Source organism: Macaca thibetana, chromosome 7 (assembly GCF_024542745.1).
Source record: "Macaca thibetana thibetana isolate TM-01 chromosome 7, ASM2454274v1, whole genome shotgun sequence".
Lineage (NCBI taxonomy): Eukaryota > Metazoa > Chordata > Mammalia > Primates > Cercopithecidae > Macaca > Macaca thibetana.
In genome coordinates, this window is record NC_065584.1 from 147,370,250 (window position 1) to 147,392,212 (window position 21,963).

The following is a 21,963-nucleotide window of genomic DNA, read 5'->3' on the forward strand; positions in this document are numbered from 1 at the left end:
GACCACATTCGCCAGGGCCAGGCGCAAATCCACTGACTGCCCTGAGGGGAGATTTGCCTCCTCTTCAGAGGACAGAGGGAGACTTGGCCAAGCTTGTTTGGGAAATCAAAGTGTCTCCCAGCTGCCATGTTCTAACCATAGGCCGCACAATGAAACCAGAAGGGCCCCGTTGAACGACAATGGGTCTCACTCATTAAGTCACTTCACTTCTGCACACAAGACCATTCCTCAGATATTCCAGACACCCCCAAGTATCTGCCACTATTGCTGTTGTTGACACACTCCTCAACTAGTGCTCACAGAGCGGGAAGGGGTCCAGGAGAGGAGCCTAGCTCTTATCCTCCAGGTCCACTGCTCCAGGGCATGAGGAGGGAGAAGGGAAGGGAGATTTCACTGTCCTGTCATACTGACCCCAGAGAAATGTGAAATACTTTTTCTCAATCCTTCTCTGTAGAGGTGAAACATACTGAACCTTCCACAGGGTTTTTATTAAACTCTACGAGTAGAATGAAAGAACAGGGAGAGAAGCAGAGTTAGTATTTATTCAACAAATACTTAAGGAACCGGCATTATGTGCCAGGCACTGTACTGGCCATGGGGCAGATGTGAAAGAGCTAACCCCTGACTTTAGGGGGTTTGATAAACCCAGGTGCTAAATGAATGGTCCAGCGGTTCTCAGGGAGCACACCCACCCCACCCCTTCCCACCACTTCATCTCAACCCCAGTCATTTCACAATTAAAAAAAAAAAAATGAAAGTCTAACACAGTTTGTTCTCCCATGTGAGCTAGGAAGACCCAAACTCCCACAGGCTAAAAGTTTATGATAACAGGCATGATTTATTGTAGTTGTCATGGAAATGGAATGTCATTAATTATGCAGTTTGAAACTGTTCAAGTTCACTTCCTCCAAAATTAAATCCTAAAACTATAGCATCTGAAAACCTCCACATATGCTTGACTCATACTTGAGTCATACACAACACTCACATACTAAACACTATCTACAAAACAGGTAGCGTTATCAGTGTGTGTGTGTGTGTGTGTGTGTGTGTGTGTGTGTGTGATGTGGTAGGAGTGGTTGTGCTCCTCACACAGGAGAGTACCGGAGCGTGTGACTTGTTTAAATCGAACACACAATTGGTACCTCTATTTTTAAATGCTGTTATAGCCAGACTGTTGTCTAGTGGATGACGCTCCCATGAGCCCCACAACACATGTAGGGTGCCCACAATAGTTAATTGTTACGTAACAAATCACCCCAAAATGTAGCAGCTTCTGTACTAATCATTGGGAATTTCTCCTGATTCCTGTGGGGCAGGGATTTGGAGAGGCTCAGCTGGAGGTGCGGGTTCAGGGTCTCTCCTGAAGTGCTGTCAAGGGTCTGCTGGGGCTGCAGGCAAATGCTTGCTGGGACTAGAGGCTCCACTCTGAGATGGCTCACTCACAGGAATGGCAAGCGGGTGCTGACTGTTGGCCAGAGGCCTCCGTTTCTCTCCACATGAGTCTTTCTACAGAGCTTTTTGAGTGTCTTTGTGATATGGTGCTGGCTTTCTTTAGAGTGAGCAATGCAGGAGACTAAGGCTGAAATGGCAATCCCTTTATGACCTAGCCTTGGTCCAAATTGTCACTTCTATCATATTCTGTTGGTCACACAGACATCCTTGATTCAGTGTGGGGAGGGCTTTCATACAAAGGCTTGAAAGCCAGGAGGTGTGGTTCACTGGGGCCGTCTTGGATGCGGGGCACCACTGGTATTCATCATCGCGATGCTTTGGGCAAACCTCCCTGCCGTCCAATGTAGGCAGGCAGGGGGATGCTTCCATTTATCAAATCTCTGCATACTTGTGTGATGCTACATGTAAATGGATACATCTTGGAGAATTTTGTAGCAATTAAACAGACAAGACCAAAACTCCGACAAACATCATTTAGCCTGTTTTTGAACATTCAGAAACCTCTAGATTACACTACCCACAGGTTACTGCTGTTAACATGTGGGTATATGGCCTTCCAGGTTTTTCCTATGTCCTTTCCACTGCCTCCACATGAAGCATTTAAAGATGTTTCTGTCTATCCCATTCTAGCCCATCTTAAGTCTTTCCTTATCCCCTGTTCTCCTTCAGCTGTTGTTGTATTTCTCTTATGTCCTTCACAGCCTAACTTCTGGAATGGCGTGGCTAGACTCACCTCCCGCTTGCTCCTCAAGCCACTGGATTTGGCTTCGGTCCCTACTAGTCCATGAAAATTGTCTTTGCCACAGTCATCAAAGGCCTTCTTGTTGCTCCATCCAATAGCCGCCATGAAGTCCACTTTTTACCTGACCTCTTCGCACCATCTGAGGGTGCTGACCACTCCTCCTTCCCTGGCATTTTTTTTAATTCTCTGATCACTCCTTCCCATCTCCATTCTGGGCTCCAATTCTTCCCCTCACTTAAATGCTGGTGTTCCTCCAGCCTCATCCTAGCTCCGCTTCCCACCCTGCTTGTGTATCTAGGGCAGTGTTGTCCATCCCACACCTTCACTTACCAGCTAGAAGCTGGTGCTTTGTAAATCTAGTCTCTAGCTCAGGTCTCTCTCTTGAGCTTCAGACCCACACAGCCGGCTGTTTGGCGAACACCTTTAGTCAGATGCCAAACTCAAACTGTCGAAAGCCAGATTGATCATTTCCCCTGACACACTGACTTCTTTATCTTCTCCTATTTCAGGAAATGGCACCTTCATCTACTCAGTTGCCCAAGCCAGAAACCCAGGCATAAATTATCCTTGACTCCTCCCTCTTCTTCATCTCTCACTCCATCAGTTACCGTGTCCTGTAGATTCTACCTCTGATGTATCTCTGGGATCCATCCACCTCTCTCCATTCCTACTGTCACTTCTCCGATACTATTTACTATCACAGCCTCAACAGCCTCTGAACTGACCTCCCTTTCTCCAGTCTTACCCCACAATTTGCTTAACCACTCTTGCATCATGGGATGTTTAGGGCTTTTGTACATGATTACACTTTTTAAAAAAATGTCTAGCTACTCGTGTTCTTTGTTTGCTTGGATTCGGATTTCGTGATATTCATATACTTGACTCTAGGGTAGGCTTTACAAATAAAGAATCACAAATAACATCCAATTCCCTTCTATACAGATGAAATCTCCAGCTAGGTGTTCTAGATTCTAGAGGTTGTCAATCCTCAACCTGCCAATCAAAGCCCTCCAAAACCCAATCCAACCACATCTATCCAGCTTCATTCCCACCTACATACCAGTATCCACCACTTACTTTTTCATTCTCGGATGCATCTGATCATTCCTTCACATAAGGCATTGTGCTAAGGAATACTCTCACTCCACATGTCTGAGTTTTCATGGCATGCTCCACTCCATCTCCCAAATTACATTTAACTTCTGAGTCTAGGCATTTGCTCAACACCACCCTGCTTCCTGGAATGTCCTCTTTCATCCCCAAGTCTTCATCTTTGGATGTAAGCCCACCTTCACTGACTATCCCGGTCCACAATGATCCCTGTGCCGTTCTTTTTCTTTTCCTTTCTCTCTCTCTTTTTTTTTTTTTTTTTTTTTTTTTTTTTTTTTTTTTTTTGAGACCATGTCTCACTCTGTCACCAGGCTGGAGTATAGTGGCACGATCTTGGCTCACTGCAACCTCTGCCTCCCGGGTTCAAGCGATTCTCCTGCCTCGGCCTCCTGAATAGCTGGGACTACAGGCGTGTGCCACCACGCCCAGCTAATTTTTGTATTTTTAGTAGAGACAGGGTTTTGCCATGTTGGCCAGGATGGTCTCGATCTCTTGACCTCGTGATCTGCCTGCCTCAGTCTCCCAAAGTGCTGGGATTACAGATGTGACTTGTGCCTTTCTTATATCTTCTCTCATTTCAAAATGTAATCACCCTATCTTGCGTTGCTATTTAATTCTTTCTTGTATCTATAGTTCCTCAGCTGTATCATACTGTCTCCCCACCTCGATTGCAAACTTCTGGAGAATCAGAATCATGTTATTCATTTTTCTCTTTCTAGAGAATTAGATAAGTAGTTAATTACTCTTCTGAGCCTTGAGCTCTTTATAGCTAAGATTGGGGGATAATAATTCCAGAATGACGGGATGGTTGTGCGAGTACATGTAATAAGGAATGAGAAAGTGTGTGGTGCTGTGCGGAGCACATAGAAGGTACCCACTAAATGTTAGTTCCCATCCCCCCAATATCTATTCCTGAGCTGAGGGTACAGTAACTGTGAAGTAATTATTTGCAAACTGAATGAGTGAATGATGCATGAGTAAATGACAAAGAACTCAAAGAATAAAATGACGCATTCTGAGTCCACAAGAGAGACAGTGCCAAAGAAACTGAGTGCCTGTCCCCGGCTGGCGGGGGAGAGCTTCTGCTGGTGGAGACTGTGGCGGGGCTATGTGCTACTAGGCTGGAGATGATGAAATGTCAATTAATGGGAAATCGAGTTTGATTTGGGTGTTGCTGCTACAGCCAGCTGATTATTATACATTTGACTGAGTTTGTGATCTGTCCAGATCCCCAGAAGAAAGTAGTGGCAGGGGGCCAGGCGCAGTGGCTCACGCCTGTAATCCCAGCACTTTGGGAGGCCGAGGCAGGCAGATCACGAGGTCAGGAGATCGAGACCATCCTATCTAACACGGTGAAACCCCGTCTCTATTAAAAATAAAAAATAAATAAATAAATAAGCCAGGCGTGGTGGCGGGCACCCGTAGTCCCAGCTGCTTGGGAGGCTGAAGCAGGAGAATGGCGTGAACCCGGGAGGCGGAGCTTGCAGTGAGCCAAGATCGCGCCAGGGCACTCCAGCCTGGGTTACAGAGTGAGACTCCATCTCAAAAAACAAAAAACAAAAAAAAAAACAAAAAAAAAAGAAAAGAAAGTAGTGGCAGGCATATGTTTCTTATAAATGGGAAAAAAATTATTGTGTAAATCAATTTTCACTGGCATAGGCCTGGCTCCAGGCTCTATAAGACATGAGAATATGTAGGTCTCAGACCCCAGGCTATAAATATTTATTTCTGCACTGTCACTGGTATTTGTAGCAAGTCCTTTTTCACAAGTGGGCATTCTATTGGTTTTGAAAAAGACATAAAACTGTTCCAAAGGCACTGAAGGCCACAACATAAAAGGTCTTTAGAGGGTGCTCAGAGAAGGGAGTGTCATTTTCAGATGCTGACCATTTGGTTTTCTAGCTTTGTCTATGGAGTTCACGGCACTAATTTTGAGTTCACTGTGGAGGGAATGCCCTTTGTGGTTGCTGCAGTCAGCAGTGACAGTGAGCCCCTCCCCTCCCTATCTGCCCCACAGGAAGTGACGGAGGTGGCAGATTTCTCTAGCCTTCTTCTGACCCCTTTCTTCACTCTGTGCTCCCCTCTCCACCACTCCCGACCACGTCTCCTCAACTGCATGAGATGCTCTTGAAGAAGGGGGATTATGGTTAGGGACATCAGCCTTGGCACACTGATATTCCATAAATGCATGAACAATTTGGAGAAATTTTTTTATGTGGCCACAAAATGGCAAATCCAGAAGGAACTTCACAGATCACCTACTTCAGGGATTCCTTGCAAAGGTCCATGGAACCTTAAGAAATTTGTCAGTAGAACTTAATGAGTCCATGAATTTTGATGGTGTTAAAGCAAATTAGATATGTCCTGAGAAGGACTCCGTACTTCTATATTTGAGCCCTGTGGATGAACTGCAACCTAACTTAGTGGGTAGACAAGATTGAAAACCTAGTTTAGGAGTATGCACCTGTATCAGTGGCTAAGTCTTGGCCAATCCCAGCAGCCATACTTCAACCATTCATACGCTGTTGAGTGTTCAAACTGTGTTCAAATAAGGCAAATGCAGAGCTGTACCAATCCTACTGTTCCTGTACCTCATTTCTGACTTCTGTACGTCACTTCCTTTTTTTTGTCTATAAATTTGTTCTGACCAGCAGGCATCCCGGGAGTCTCTCTGCATCTGCTGTGATTGTGGGGGCTGTCCGATTCGCTAATTATTCATTGCTCAATTAAACTCCGTTACATTTAATTCAGCTGAAGTTTTTCTTTTAACAATGGGAAAACTGCGTCTTTATTTTTACTAACTACTAACTGAAATTTAGCATTTTCTTCAGTTATGAATGGAAGCATCACACAATAATGTTGGCAATATCTGTGACTTTGTTTCATCAAAGACATCAAAGTTATTTTTATATCCCATGGTAGCTTTGGCAAAATACTTAAAATACCATTTACTTTCAGCACCACTTCAAAATTACATTAACATTATAAAATTATAAGTAAAAAAAAAAAATTACCTGTCACCAAATCTTATTATTTGATGTAATAATAAAAAAGCATATCTATTGTTATGTCAAACATTTATTCTTTTAACATTTTGATAGCTATATCTCACTGTAATTGGTTTCTTTGGTAATTCACATTGTGTTTTTTTGCATTTAAAAACATTTTTTTTTCTGGGAGGGGAGTTCATAAGTTTCATCAGACTGCCAAAGGGGTCACAGCACAAAAATGGTTAAGAACTCAGATCTGGTCCCTAGAAGCACATGGTTTGTCTCACATGCATATTCCAGGTCAACTGAGCACAAATGGATCTCCAAGGAAAATGGTGAAGACACATCAGGGTATAGTAGACAAGAATGCTGTGATCAATTAGCAATGTCTGTCACAGGGACACTATGCAGAGGAGAGGTAGAACAGAATCATACACTATACTTTCCAGTCTAGGCAGGTACTGCAAATAAAACTGTCTACAACGATGGAAATGTTTCATCTGTGCTGTCCAATATGGTAGCCATTAGCCACACATAGTTTTGGAGCACTTTCAATGCAGCCGGTGCAGCTGAAAATTTGAATTTTTAATTCTATTTCATTTTAATTATTTTGCATTTAAATTTAAATAGCCACCTGTGGCTAGTGGCCACCTCATCAGAAAACAACTCTAAATTAATCCCACCCATTCCCACCCCCAGGCACCTCCCACCTCACCTCATTACCCATCACAAAGGAGGAACCCAGACTCTTAGAGAGATGGCCTTTCCCAGACGCCATTGGACCCATTTGTGACAAAGCCACATCAACATCCCAGATCTCTCTGTCTCCTGGTTCAAAGTTTTCTCATTTACCTAGTGTTCCTAAATTGTTTTTTGGCAGAATGCTGGTCCCCTGAACAACACACAGATGTGTCATGAGAGAAGAAATAACTCAGCGTTTACATATGTCCTCTTAGGACAGTGAGATAGGACACTATCTCTTCATTGCAGCAAAGCCTAATTTAGCATCTTCCTTTTGGTTTTTGTTTAGATATGTCAATTCAAAAAGGAAGAGGAGTAGAAGCGAGAATTATTTTGCTTTTTGGCTCTGATAATTTGTTTCAAAAAACTATTTACAAGTGTTCTGGATAAAACTGATGACTGTTCTGCAATCTCTAAACATGTAAGAAACGCCCTCTAAGCCAGACTGCTTCCAGGGATGACTGGTGCACTGAGGCAGAGTCTCCGTGTTGACTCAGAGCTACAGGACACTGTCTGGAACATAATACTCGCCCTCAGTTGGCCGGAGGGGCCTCTGCTGATGGAGAATTTATGGTGGGAAGTACTGCCCTGAGGAAGGGACCGTTTCTGATGAGGTCATGAGGAGGGAATGCCTTCCTCAGCAGAGACGGGAGCCTGGGAAGGCGGCCAGGAGCATGGTTGGGTAGGCACAGGCCCTGAGACAGATGGATGGAAAGAGGATGATAAATTCTGTGGGTTAGAAACCATTTGGGGTCTCAACAGGTTGCTTGGTAGTTTCACCCTCCTGCAGGCTCAAGTCCTAGGAAAAATGCAAACAATAGGCCTTTTTCCTCTCCTGGCTAGGATAGGCCCCAACCTTGCATTAACTTGGTGGATCTGACCACAGTTAAGGCTTGCCACAACTCAAAATATTCATACATAGCAAAACTGCCCAACACACTGATTAGAATGTTTTCTAAAATTTCAATGGTATTTAAACAATTTTCAAAGACCAATTATTGCAGACCAGGAGATCCTATCCCAGACATGCTGAATCACACTTTTAGACTATGTGTTTTGAGAATCTAGGTTTTTAAAATTTATTTATTTATTTATTTATTTATTTTTTCTGAGATGGAGTCTCACTCTGTCACCCAGGCTGGAGTGCAGTGGTGTGACCTTGGCTCACTGCAGCCTCCTCTTCCCGGGTTCAAGCAATTCTTGTGCCTCAGCCTCCCAAGTAGCTGGGACTGCAGGTGCACACCACCATGTCCAGCTAATTTTTTGTATTTTTAGTGGAGATGGGGTTTCACCATGTTGGCCAGGCTGGACTCGAACTCCTGACCTCAGGTGATCTTCCCACCTTGGTCTCCCAAAGTGCTGGGATTACAAGTGTGAGCCACTGGAGAATCTAGGTTTTAGTCAAAGCTCCCAGCTGATTTTGATGTGCAATCATGTTTTGAAACTACTCTCCTAAAGGTTGACATCTGTACCCTTAACCTTGGCATTCAGGGCCTCCAGAAGCAGGCCCTGCTCTCTAGAAGTGGAGCACCATAATAAGAAGCACACAAATTATGTAGTAATGATATAAATAAATAACAGCATCTAACATTTATTGAGTGCATGGCAGATGTCAGGTGTCAGGCTAAGCGCTTTAAATGAATTGCCATTTCATCCGCCTATTGGCTCTGTTATTACCATTTTGCAAATGAGAAAATTAAGGCACACACAGTAAGTATAGAAATGGGATCTGAGATCTGGCAAACTCCAAAGTTCATGCCCGTCACCTAGGGTGGTCTATCCCAGTTTCCCAGGGAGTGAAGTGTAGCTCAAGACATGGGACTTTCAGTGGTAAAACCGGGAAAGTCCCAGGCAAACAGGGACAAGTTGACCATTGTATCTTGACTTGGAGACTTCTGCCTGAGATGGAAGCTCAGCTCTACCACTTATGACCATGTGACATGGGGCCAGCCTCTCCACCCACAGGTTTCTTATATTCCTCATCTGAAAACAAGGATGATCACACCTATCCCGCAAAGCGGTGGTGGCCATCACGTGAGATAGCACATGTAACAGCAACCCGCTGTGTGTCTGGCACTGACAGAAAAGGCCAGCTCCCCAACACGTCCGCCTGGAAAGCACTGCTTGGCCCAATCTGTGTTTACTTCAAGTCTAGAGAAGTCTCAGCCATTATCTCTTCAAGTGGTGCTCCACCATTCCCTCTACGCTCGCCTTCTGGCCTCCTATTCAATGAGATACATATGGGAGTCTCTCCGTCAGGCTTAATTTTCTCATAAGTTCTCTCTCGCATTTTAAAAACGTTTCGTGTGTACTCTGGGTGAAGTCCTCAATACTCTTCTTCATCTCACTCTCTTTCTTCAACTCTACCCAACTAAACGTTATCCTGATTATTGAGTTTATTCAATAACTCACAACTTTTAGTCTTTTACAGATAATTTGACATTTTAGCTAATAATTTTTTATTTCCAGGATTTGTTGTTTCTTCATCATATCCATCTGATCTTGCTTCACAGCTGCCTAATGTTTGTTTTACAGATTCCCAGGACTTCTGCTGCCAAGTCAATTTCTCCTTGTATCTCTTTGAAGTGGGTTCTCCCGCCTGTTGGTGCTGTTGACCACCTCTCTTAGCCTCCCTTCTCCTCTTCCTTTTTGGAATTTGGGCTTGCAGGGGCCTCTGGAGCTGCAGCTTGCTGTGTTTTGTTTTGCATTTTTCCTCCCTCTGTGTCATCCCTCCCTCCCTCTATGGCAGTATCCTCGTTGCCTCCTTTCTGACCCAGGAACCCCAGTTCACAACCAAGTCTAATACTGGAGACTCAAGGCTCTACCTGGGGCTGACTCCGGCGATTGGACAGAGCCAGAGGCTGCCATTGCCCAGGACCTGGCTACATAGCGGTATCTGCTCCCTTCTGTAGTCCTGGGGAGGCAGCTTTAGGAAGCGGGAGGCCAGGCAACAGTCACTGCTTTCCTTCAATCTCCCTTCCTGGGCAGAGGAGGCCTGTCCCACCCCAACCTCACACAGTGGTCCTGGCACTGGTTCCCACCTGACATGGGGTGCTTTCACTCCCCATGATGTCAAGAAAGGCCAAGAAGGCCAGTGTTGCTGCCTTCGTCGAGACCCAGAACCACCCAGCCCTAGCCTCATTCACCCTCACCCGAGGGTCTGTGCCTTGTGCTGTTGAATGAACACTGAGCTGTTTATCTAGCATCTGACTCTCCCTGTGTCTTTTTGTTTTTTCTCTCATTTTCAGTCTTTCTTTGTCCAGCATTTAGAGAACAGAAAGTCCTGAAAGGATCGTTCTACTAAATCATCTGGACTTAGATATTTGCGTGAAATTGTGTTTCAAAAGAAAATTAAAACTAAGGAAGGTATAAAGTTTTCACACGTGTTTCATTTGGCAGTAAATTAATAGCCTAGCAACCAGGAGAAAAAAGCAGGAAGCCACACCAAGAGAAAGAGGGACTATATTCCTTACTTAGGAATCCGCTGTTCATCTGCCACACAATCTTCAGTGCCGAGGGTGTGTTGTTGTTGTTGTTGTTGTTGTTGTTGTTGTTGTTTGAGAAAAGATCTCACTCTGTCACCCAACGCTGGAGTGCAGTGGTGCGATCCTCCCACCTGGCGCTCCCAAAGTGCTGGGATTATAGGTGTAAGCCACTGCGCCCGGCGTTGTGTGCCAATTATTTAGTGCCCCGTCTCTCCCTGTTAAATTGAGACCTCTTCCAGTTCTAGAAGTCTGTGATTCTCTAACCAAAGATCAACATAGCCCAGTGTCCTTGGAGCCTGAAGCAGGATCCTGGGTGTCTCCTTCTCACCGGCCCCCAACTCTCAAATGACTGGCCTGGCCGCCACCTCTAGGACTACCATTCCAGAAATTATAGAATTTAACAAAGTCTCTTTGGGTCTCACAGGTCGAATTATTGCTCAAAGGCTGGTTTTTCCTTTTTCTTCCTTTTTCTCTGACCCAAACTTGAATCCCTCACAGATTTTAGAAAATCTCAATTAAGGGGCAAGTGGAGTTTCTAAAGGAAAACAGGAGTTACCATCTCCATTCCAGACATAGCAGCTAGCGAAGGTGAGTATTATAACTTACACAAGGCCACTCGGCAAGTGGAGAAGTCAGGAGGGAATCCAGAGCCCTCTGCCTCCACAGCCCACACGCCTCGGCACAGCACGCACTGCCCGGGCACGCACGGAGGCTCTGAGACCGGCAGGAGCCAGCACTGGAAAGATCTCTCCGTGCCCACCCTGCCTGCTCTGGGCGCAAGTCCCCCAACACGGAGCCACAGCAGCCCCCAGGGTATGTGCCAACAATTGCTGCTCACACCCCACGTTTAGGGCCAACTTCTACAAATACCCTCTCAATCTTGCCAGTTGGGCATTTTATTGACAGCACAGGGGGTGAACTTCCCAGATCAAGCCTAATCATCTCCCCCCTTCCTCCACTCACCATCATTTAATCCTCAAGGCAATGTTATAACCTCAGAACACAGCTCCTTTGCCAAGGAAAATAGCTTATGACTGTTGTTTTCTTGGATTCATAATTCCCAGCTCAGGGCAAAAGGGCAGCATTCCTCCTTACCACCCCTGAAGCCGCTCTCCTCTGCACCCCTCTCTCCCTTCAGGGCCCTCTCACCCCTGCCGCCTGGGCCCTCGTTACCACCCTTTCCACACTCACAGCAGCCCACACCGGGAAGGAAGAGAGCAGTGCGTCAGCATTAAGGGAAGTCTTTTTGGTTTTTTTTTTGTTGTTGTTTGTTTGTTTTTTTGAGACTGAGTTTTGCTCTTGTTGCCCAGGCTGGAGCACAATAACACGATCTTGGCTCACTGCAACCTCTGCCTTCCGAGTTCAAGTGATTCTCCTGCCTCAGCCTCCTGAGTAGCTGGGATTACAGGCATGAACCACAACATCCAGCTAATTTTGTATTTTTAGTAGAGATGGGGTTTCTCCATGTTGGTCAGGCTGGTCTCGAACTCCCAACCTCAGGTGATCCGCCCACCTCGGCCTCCCAAAGTGCTAGGATTACAGGCATGAGCCACCATATAGCCACCGTATAGAATACTCAGCAGGGTATTCTTTCCCAGGGGGCCTTCCTATTTAATAGAGCACATTCTGTAAGCATTTGCACATGTACACACATACACACACACAACATTTACTGTTTTTCTGATTAGCTGGCTAAAATGTGTCCATCATAGAAAATTTGAAAAGTACAAAAAAGACCAAGAAGAGAGTCAGAACCCATAATCCCACCACCCATAAACCCTCCATTAACTCTTCACCATATTTCCTTCCAGTTCTTTGAGTGTGTATGTGTGTGTGAATGTATCTTAATGTGTATATGTTCAGTATCTTAGTGTGTATGTGTTCAGTTCTGTGTCTTAGTGTGTATATGTGTTCTAGACTACATATGTATGCATATGTAGACTACATATATACACACATACATAGGTAGTCTAGAACACATATACACACTACTATATATGTAGTCTAGAATCTGTTTCCAGGTGGCGTTCTTTCATCGCTGTGCCTGCCAGTTCCTGCCCCCATACCACAGTGTTTACACTCTTGTTGTGTTATAATAGACTTTAATTCCTAGTGGGCCAAATCCTCCATCATCACCCTTTTTTCAACATTTTAAAAATTATTCTCAACTACTTCTTTTTCCTGATGAATTTTAGACTTATTTTCTAAATTGTCTAAACAACTAATTTTAGACTTATTGTGATAAGCCCATCATGGATTGCAAGTTCATTAAATTTATAAATTTATTGGGTAAAATTGGCATTTTACAGTGTTAGGATTTTCTACTCAAAGAATAATATATGGCTATCTATTTAGTCAAACCGACTTTAATATCTTTCAATAAAGTTCAAAGTTTTCTTTCAAATGGGTCCTAAACATTCTTGTTGAGGTTTTTATAAATTTTTTATTTTTGGGGGGGCCATTGGGAATTGGTATCTTTTTCCTCTAAATGTTTCTAATTTGAACTATGGTTTGGAAAAAATATCCTGCATCTAGCTATTATCTTACTCTCTGAATAACTGTAATACTTTTTCATGAGTTACTGTACAACTTCAAGAATCATGTTAATAGTAATAATATCAGTGATCTTATCTTAATTTACCATAGATTATTTTTATCTCATTAAGGATCTACTTTTCTAATCTTAGTTCTTAGACTTTTAAATCAAGTCAAGAATGGGTATTGAAATTTATCACATACATGTTCATTATCTGTTGAGATTATTGTATTTTTCTTATTTTACATGTTGATGTTAAGAATTACCTCATAATTTTCTAACACTACAATAGCTTTACATTTCTGGAATCAAAACTCTTTTTCTCTGGGGATTTTTTTTTTTTTTTTTTTTTTTTTTTTTTTTTTTTTAGAGACAAGATCTCACTCTGTTGGCCAGACTGGAGTACAGTGGTGCAATCATAGCTCACTGCAGCCTTGAACTCCTGGGCTCCTGCAGTCCTCCTGCCTCAGCCTCCTGAGTAGCTGGGATAACAGGCATGTGCTATCACACTTGACTAATTTTAAATATATATATATTTTGTAGAAATGAGGGGTCTTGCTATGTTGCCCAGGCTAGTTTCCAGTTCCAGGCCTCAAGTAATCTTCCCAAAGCACTGGTATTACAGGCATGAGCCACCATACCTGGCCCCTCTGGTGAAATTTTAAAATGCACTATTGAATTTGATTCATTTATATTATATTTAGGATTTCACAACTGCTATACACACAAGTGAGATGACTTTACAGCAGCATGTCCCCAAGTGTGTTCTACAGAACACTGTTGCTATGAGTTGTGCCACCAGAAATGGAAAGAGAAGAAAAGACAATAAAAAGGGGGAGAGAGGAAAGAAAAGGAAAGGAAAGGAAATGTCTGGCATTGCAAGGTTTGGGAAATAACATATATCCTTCTTGGAGAGTCACAAGGTACATTCTTATTTTAAAGATTCTAAGATCTGCTAGAGTTAAGAGCAAGGGAGCACGCTGTGCTTCAATTTGTATAATCCAGCATTTCCCAACACGATTGATCACAGACCCCCTATTTCACATAATTCCTCTTAACATCCTGCAGAACTCATGTCTGAGGCATGCCTTTTGGAAACACTGTCTTTGTCAGTTTTGTTATCAGAATTACACCGTTTTCACTAGAAAGCCTCTCCCTTGTCTGAACTTCTAATAAGAGGCTTATAAATCAGTTAAATTCCATTGCTGCTACCCTACACCATAAGACATTTATTGTTTTCTGTAGTCATCTTTCAACCTAAGCTTATGCCTTTCACTTTTATGATTCTGAGATATTGTCTCACTCCACTGGGTCCCTTTGGAACCTCAAGCATGCAGAAAAACTCTGAACCTTCAGATGGATCGAGTTTGGGATCCTTCCCACTATAGTTGAGTGAATCTTGCTCAAGCTTCCCCCAGTTCACCGGGCTATATGGCCTTGGCCCTCCACCTGCAAAGTCTTCCTTCTAAAACAGCCTGTCTCATCAACTCAAAGCGCCCTGTGGGGCTCAGGTGGCGTTTACACCATCCCTTACCCTGCATTCTAAAGCCATCTGTTCCAAATCACTATCCCCTTTGCTCACTGTCCTTCCAACTCCAAGATCCCATTTTTCCTACAAATACCCAACAGCTACTCAAAACTTATCAACACAAGTACTGACAGACATGTTATTAGCTACCAAAAGAAATTTCCAGAAGGAAAACCCTTCTAGGCATTGTGGAGGATATACTGATTTACCTTATGGCATCTGCCCTTGAGGAGTTCCAGCTCTTTCGAGGTAGAGGAACAAGTATCAAATCACTGCATTAAAGCTTTTGACCCAGTGCCTGAAAGAGAAAAGGCTCAGTAGCCACTGGCTAACCTCACGTTGAATGTAGAATGATAAATGCCATACTGGAGTTCTGTGTAAAGTGGGTGGTTAATCTTCTGAAGAATTTGCAGATACGTAACATTTGAACTGGGTTTTAAAGATTGAATAGGAGTTCATACTGCAGAGCAAGGGAACGATGCAACAAGTCACAGCTGAATCAGACTTTCCGATGCTCTTTTCCATACCAACCCCACTTGATCCTCCCAGCACTGTGAGGTAGATGTCATTGTTGCTGAACTCATTTTACCGTTGAGGAAGCTAAGGATCACTTACAGCAGTGAGCATTTCCAGATCAAAAGATTCCAAGGGATCCCAGCACTTTGGGAGGCCGAGGCGGGCGGATCACAAGGTCAAGAGTTCGAGACTAGTCTGGCCAACATAATGAAACTCCATCGCTACTAAAAATACAAAAAATTAGCCAGGTGTGGTGGTGGGTGCCTGTAATCCCAGTACTTGGGAGGCCGAAGCAGGAGAATCACTTGAACCCAGGAGGTGGAGTTTGCAGTGAGCCAAGATCGCGCCATTGGACTCCAGCCTGGGCGACAGTGCAAGACTCCATCTTGGAAAAAAAAAAAAAAATCCAGGGAAACATGAGCAGCTATCTTAGCACTCAGAGGCCAAACATTTATTTTTACAAGCTGCTGAGGTCCCGGGAAAACAAGGTAGCTGTGGTCCCTGCACTCACGGAGCTTGCAGGCTAAATTCACAGAACTGCAGGCCTGCACATTCTTCCCGTGTAGAGGTCTTTAGCTTACCAATTAGTGAAGGGCTAAAGACATTGCTTTTTCCATGGACTGAAGCTGTGCCCACATTGAGTATGGGGAAAAAATGCTCCCCCTGGCCAGAGGGGAGACCTGCAGACACTCTCAAAGTGGCGGTGCTCACCCCCGGCTTGTATCTGAAGCACTGGAGAATCATAAAAATACTGGTGCCAGGCCCACCCAGACTACCAAAATCAGAAAGTGGGTTTGGGTGGGAGTGGGCAGTACTTTTTTAAAAAGTGCCCCACCTGATTCTAATGTGCAGCCATCGTTGTAAAGGAGTGTTCTAAGGGAAAGGTTGGGGCAGTGCAGGGACACAGGATATTCTAATTCTGTTTCTTCATTCCTTCATCCCTTGCCTCCCCATGTCCACCCCAGCAGCTCCCCTCCCCTGATCCTATTATCAGAGGGCCCACATCTGCTCTATCCCAGCCACCTAACCCGGGGACCAAGACGTGCTCCTGGGTCCATCACCACCAAGGGCTTGACTTCTGACTCTCGGATCCCAAAGTTCCATTCAAAAGGGGCCTTTGGAGGGAGGCTCCTGGTAATACGGGTGGAAAAATTAGGCATAAGAGAGCCACTATGCAATGGGCCATTAAGGATTTCTGTTCAGCCACATCACAGTCTGCTCGGCTAAATTGGAAGGCTGGGCCTGGTATACAGAGGTAGGCCAGCTCTCCTTGGTGGGACCACTCTCTCCCCACTCACTGCCTCAGAGGTGTCAGGGGAGTGAGGAGAGACTTATATCCTGTTTTTTACCCACGGCCAGGCCAGCCCCAGGTGCAAATCCCAAGGGAAACCAGGGCCTGGAGCAGGCAGGCGCCAGCCTAGCTGGAGAGCTCATTCACCCTCCTCCTACTCACCCTGCTGTCTTAGGCATTTTCTCAGCAATGCAGGGAAGGAACAGCAGTGCCTGAAGTCCTTCAAAACTCTACCCAGGCAAATGGTGTTATGGGGTTTCCCTTCCCTTTGTGGAGTTCAGCCTGCCCTGCCCCACGCCACATCCTTGGTGCTTTCCTAGGAAGGAGGTGATTTCCTCCAGCCAGCAGCAACTGGAACATAGTCTGGAATTCATCTGGATTCACTGAGAGTGTGAGAGGAGGCAGACAGGAGGCAAGGTCACAGAGCAGTGCAATCCAGTTAACCTGATGCCACCTGATTAAGCCGTTGAGAGTGAGGTGTTACTGAGGTGACAGCCTTGGGCTGTCAGCTTATCAGTTGGTCATCACTACTATCTTCCAATGTACAAATTTCTAGAAATGATTCATTGCACTAGATCCCTGTAGCCTTAAGACAGTGATGTAATGTGAAAGGGGACCTGTAAATGGAAATTCTGCCTGTGAATGCAGAGCATTAGATTGTAGATTTCCCTGGCCATCCACTGAATGGAGGTGGGGTCTGTGCTGAAGTCTGATTATTGCTCCTTCCTGGCTTCATTTCTTCATCTACAAAACCAAGAATACTACCTCCCCCAGAACTGCTCCCCTGGGATGCTGTGAACGTGAATAAGTTATTGATGGCAGAGAACAGACTAATAAATCAAACATTCCCATCATGTCTGTTTCCAATTTCTCCTTTCAGTGAACATTTATTTACTCATCGTCTGCAGCATGGAGCAGCGTACCCCTGCTCTGGTAATGTTCCTCTTTTGTGTGTCAAAGGCTAAGAGCAAAGTCTCAGAATCCACACTGCTTAGATTTTAATCCTAGCTCTCCACTTCCTAGCTGGGTGACCTTGGGTACCTTAAATCTGTGCCTCAGTTTCCTCATCTGTTAAGTGAAGATAATAATAGTATCTACTTCATAAGGTTGTTATCGAGAACAAATGAGTTAATACATATAAATGGCTCAAAATTATTGCCAGGTGCAGGGGTGCATGCCTGTTGTCTCAGCTACTTGGGAGGCTAAGACAGGAGGATCACTTGAGCCCAGGAGTTCAAGGCCAACCCAGACAATATAGCAAGGCCCTATTTCTAAATAAAAGAGACAAAGAAAAAAAGAAAGAAGAAAGGAAGGAGAGAAAGAGAAAGAGAAAGAAAGAAAGAAAGAAAGAAAGAAAGAAAGAAAGAAAGAAAGAAAGAGAAATTGAGCAATCACATAGTAAGTGCTCAATAAACTCTTGCTACAAGGATAATGATTAATACATAGCACTCTCATATAAGGAGCCCAACAGAAACTTATTTAATTTGCTTATCTGGCACCTAAACAGAATTCTCAAACTTGTCTGATGATTTTTAAAAGTTACCCAAGGCGCTTGTTAAAAATAGAGGTTCCAGGCCCCCATCCTGAAGATTCTCATCCAGCAGATCTAGAATGGAGCCCAGGAGCCGTATGTTGAACAAATACCTGCATGATCCTAATGAAGGGTTTAGGGAACTAACTGCTTCTCTAATGGAACCAAGAGCCTAGCAGGACTAAAATCTGTGCTTTCTGTGCTTCCCCTTCCTCACTCTCAATTAATCTGAAATGCCAGAGAGGGGGAAAATGCTTGACTTAGGAGCTTTAGGAAAGCTCATCTTTTCTCCCCCATCCTATCTAATGAAGAGAGGCTTCCTAGAAGAGGTGAAGAGATTTCCGAAAGGATTGGAACAAAGGGAGTGTCCTGGGCTGAGACAGGAAGGTGGTGAGTTGTTGCAAGATGTGAGACAACAGGGGAGGAAGGGAGGATGGGCCAGGGAGACCCAAGGGCCTCACATATGCAGAGTCCTGGGCGGCATGGTATCTGGGCAGCCTCTCCAGACATCTGTCCTTCCCTATACCACCATTATGCTTTGGATAAAATTCTGATGGGCCCAGTAAACTATAGGCCCATTCTCCCAGAAATTCTGCCCCATTTGTTGAACCATGTGTTCATTTATTGAACCACATCTCCTGAGCATTTTCCTGGGACTGGGAACACAAAATTGAGTATGAGAGTCTACAACAGAGAGCTTCTCTCCATGGAGAAGGTTGGTGTCTAGCAGGAAGGACGTGTGAACAAATATTAGCAATGCAACATGGAAAGCATGAACTAGTGGCATGCAGAAAGGGCCAGGGGAGGCCGGACACAGTGGCTCACACCTATAATCCCAACACTTTGGGAGGCTGAGGCAGGTGGATCATTTGAGCCCAGGAGTTTGAGCCCAGCCTGAGCAACATGACAAGACCTCATCTTTACAAAAAATTTAAAAATTAGCCTGGTGTGCTGGCAAGTGCCTGTGGTCCCAGCTACTCAGGAAGCTGAGGTGGGAAGATTGCTTTAGCTTGGGAGGTCAAGGCTACAGTGAACTGTGATTGCACCACTGCACTCCAGCCTGGACGACAGAGCAAGATTGTATTTCCAAAAAAAAGGCCAAGGGAGCCCCAAGGAAGGAGGACCTCTCCTGGGGAGGGAGAGGATTACAGTCTTACAAAGCTTCTCTAAGGTGTTATGCCAGGTCTTGAAGGATAAAAAGGAGCAATCAGACTGCTAGAGAAAGCAAAGGCATCCTAATAAAAAAATCAGTCAAAGGAAAGACACCAAGGTGTAAAAGGGCACAGGTGTGGCTGGAATGCAAAGGCTGGGCATGGGGCTGGAAACGTAGGTGAGTCTGGCACCTGACTATCCCTGGGTTCCAGGCCAGGAGTCTGGGCTTTCCCCTGCAGGTGATGGAAACCACTGAAGAATTTGGTGAACACAGCTTCTATTAACAAGAGAAGAGCAAAAGAGGGCAGGAGTTGTGGGAAATAGACCAGGACAAATGGAGTGTGAGTTACCAGCAGGGCCTCCATATAGAAAGGTCCAGGAGCTGGCCTGCTGGATATAAATAAAAGCCTGCGGCCAGAGAGAGGTCCAGGCTAGAGGCGAAGATTATGGAATCTTATCATGAAGGTGAGAGTTGACACTGGGGCAGAAAAGGGACCACTCCCATCCCCAGGAGAGTACACAGAGATGAGAAGGCCATAGGATGGCATCTGCCACCAACAAGGTCATTCCCTTCCATGGAAAATCCAGCCCCTTGCTAGTCCAGGAGGACTAGCAAGGAGGCATTACCTCCTGTAATCTAGCCTTCTGCAAGGACCTGCTTTACCCACTAGCAAATTCTGGCCCAGTGTCAGCCTGAGGCCAGATTATACCCAGTGTCATCTACCAGACAAGTCTCTATGGTGAAGGAAGTATGGAGTCATGGTTGCTTTGTAACTTCCCAAATGTGTCTTCAAAGCCCTGAAACAATGAGCAGGGAGCCATTTCCACCCCTAAATCTCTATAAAGGAAAGGGCCATTACCCCTAGAGCACTCTGGGCAGGTGGGGCCAGGGTGCTAGGAAATGTCCCCTTCCCCTCCCCCAAGATTTCCACACCCACCTGCAATCATGCTTTAAACTCCCCTAACCCAAGTCACATTTTTACAACCATACAGAAGTGCATAGGGCTGTTACCCTGGGCTGGTTAAGTCAACAGGTATTTACTGGTGCTGCAACTCCATGCTCTTTAAATACCTCTCTAGCTTTCCACCTGTCACCTCTATGTTGATGACTGCCACATCTGCCTGATGAGCAAGCCTCTTAGCTGTTTCAGGTATTTCCAATTGCCAGCAGGACATTTACGATGAAGAGATATAGTAGATCTTTGTTGAAACAGTGAGAGTTCTGGCGTCTGAGTGTCTGCGTTTGGAACCCTGTTCCACCTCTTACTAGCTATGACCTTAACTATTCTTCGCCTCAGGTTCTTTATCTGTAAACCGAGAATATGAAAGTGCAACCTCATGGGGCTACGATGAAAGAAAAAGACTCATGCCTAAATCTCTACAGCAGTGCCGGGCACACAGTAAGCACGTGATAAAAACCAGCTGTAATTATTACCTCCAGTCAGAAGTTCTACTCTCACCTCAGACTCTTATGTCCAAAATAGATACTTAGGCCCTTAATTCTGGTCCTGTTCCTCTACTAAGAAGCTCTGGTGGCACTTACTTAACAGACAAGAAAATGAGGCCCGCGGTGGCAACGTGACATGCTCAAAGTCACAGAGCAAGCCAAAGAGAAAGCTGGGGTCAGGACTCCTCATCCAGGGCCCTTCTGCCACTTCCTATTGTTACTGGGAAGTATGGGATCTTCGGTTTTTAGTCCTTCCAGAGGAAAGAATTTGGCTAAGAGATCAATTAATAAAGTAAGCAAAAGGAAATAAGAGTAAACTCCAGGAGAGGACTGGGTTCGTCTGGCTGGGGGCAGCCCTGATACTTTTGTATTGCAGTTTTTATTATGCCAGACTGTTTCTTTAAGCTCCTGCCTCCCTCTTAAGACTCCACCTTTGTCTTTGTTTAGTTTTCTGCTTTTAAGTCTCCGCCTTTGTTCCCACCTAGTTTCCACCCAGGTTTGTGGGATTTCCCTTACTGTCGCTGATACACTTGTGCAGGGCCGGGTGATCAATACGAATCTTGCTAACAGTGGCCGTGCTCATTTACCGCCACCACAGAAGGGTCGCAGGGGGTTACACCTGTGCTTACCGCACCTGCCGATCTCTTAGGAAATTTTTTCTTTGCCCTTTTTATCTTTCTATTAATAAGTAGCTGGCTACCTTTCGACAGGTTAACTACAAAATTACAAGGAGCGTTTGGGGGCACTTTTTCTGCATTGGTGTTTTCCCTCCTCTCTGTTTATATTTAACACACAGGTTTTAAGTAGTCTCTGGGACATCACATTTTCCAAAACTTCCTCCCCAGGGGCTCTCTTTTTTGTTTATGTCTAACTATTCGTCTACTCTAACAGCATGTGCCCCCTCGCACCAGCCCAGCCACCCGACAGGAGGCTGCCAGCACCTGCAGAGAGCCCCTGAAGCACAAGTTAGACTTGGTACCAAAATCACCCTGGCCACTTTATTGGAAATGTAGATTCCTGGCATCCTCCTATTAGATTCTGATTCAGTAAGTCTAGGGTGGGGCCCATATTTTAACAGGCACAACCAACCCTGTACCCCCACCAAGTGGCTTGGATTCAGATGGTCCCCACTTTGAAAAGTGCCTCTCGAGGGCAAGTTGACACACGTGCCTCCCCTAGAGATGAAACCCTGAGCAGGGCCCAGTGAGGCGCTCTGGCCAGCCTGGGCTGCATGCCTTTCAAACACGCTTGCAGGTGCCGTTACTGGGCATGGCTGCAGTCCCTGAGCGGCATTTCAGGAATTTGGTCACATTCTTTCATACTCTCGTCCTAGAAAGGAACACTGCCCTTTCAGACAAAGATGCACCTGTACCCCTGCAAAATCAGCAGGACATCCAACCTCAGGATTATCATTCCACTGCACATTGTTTACTGCAATG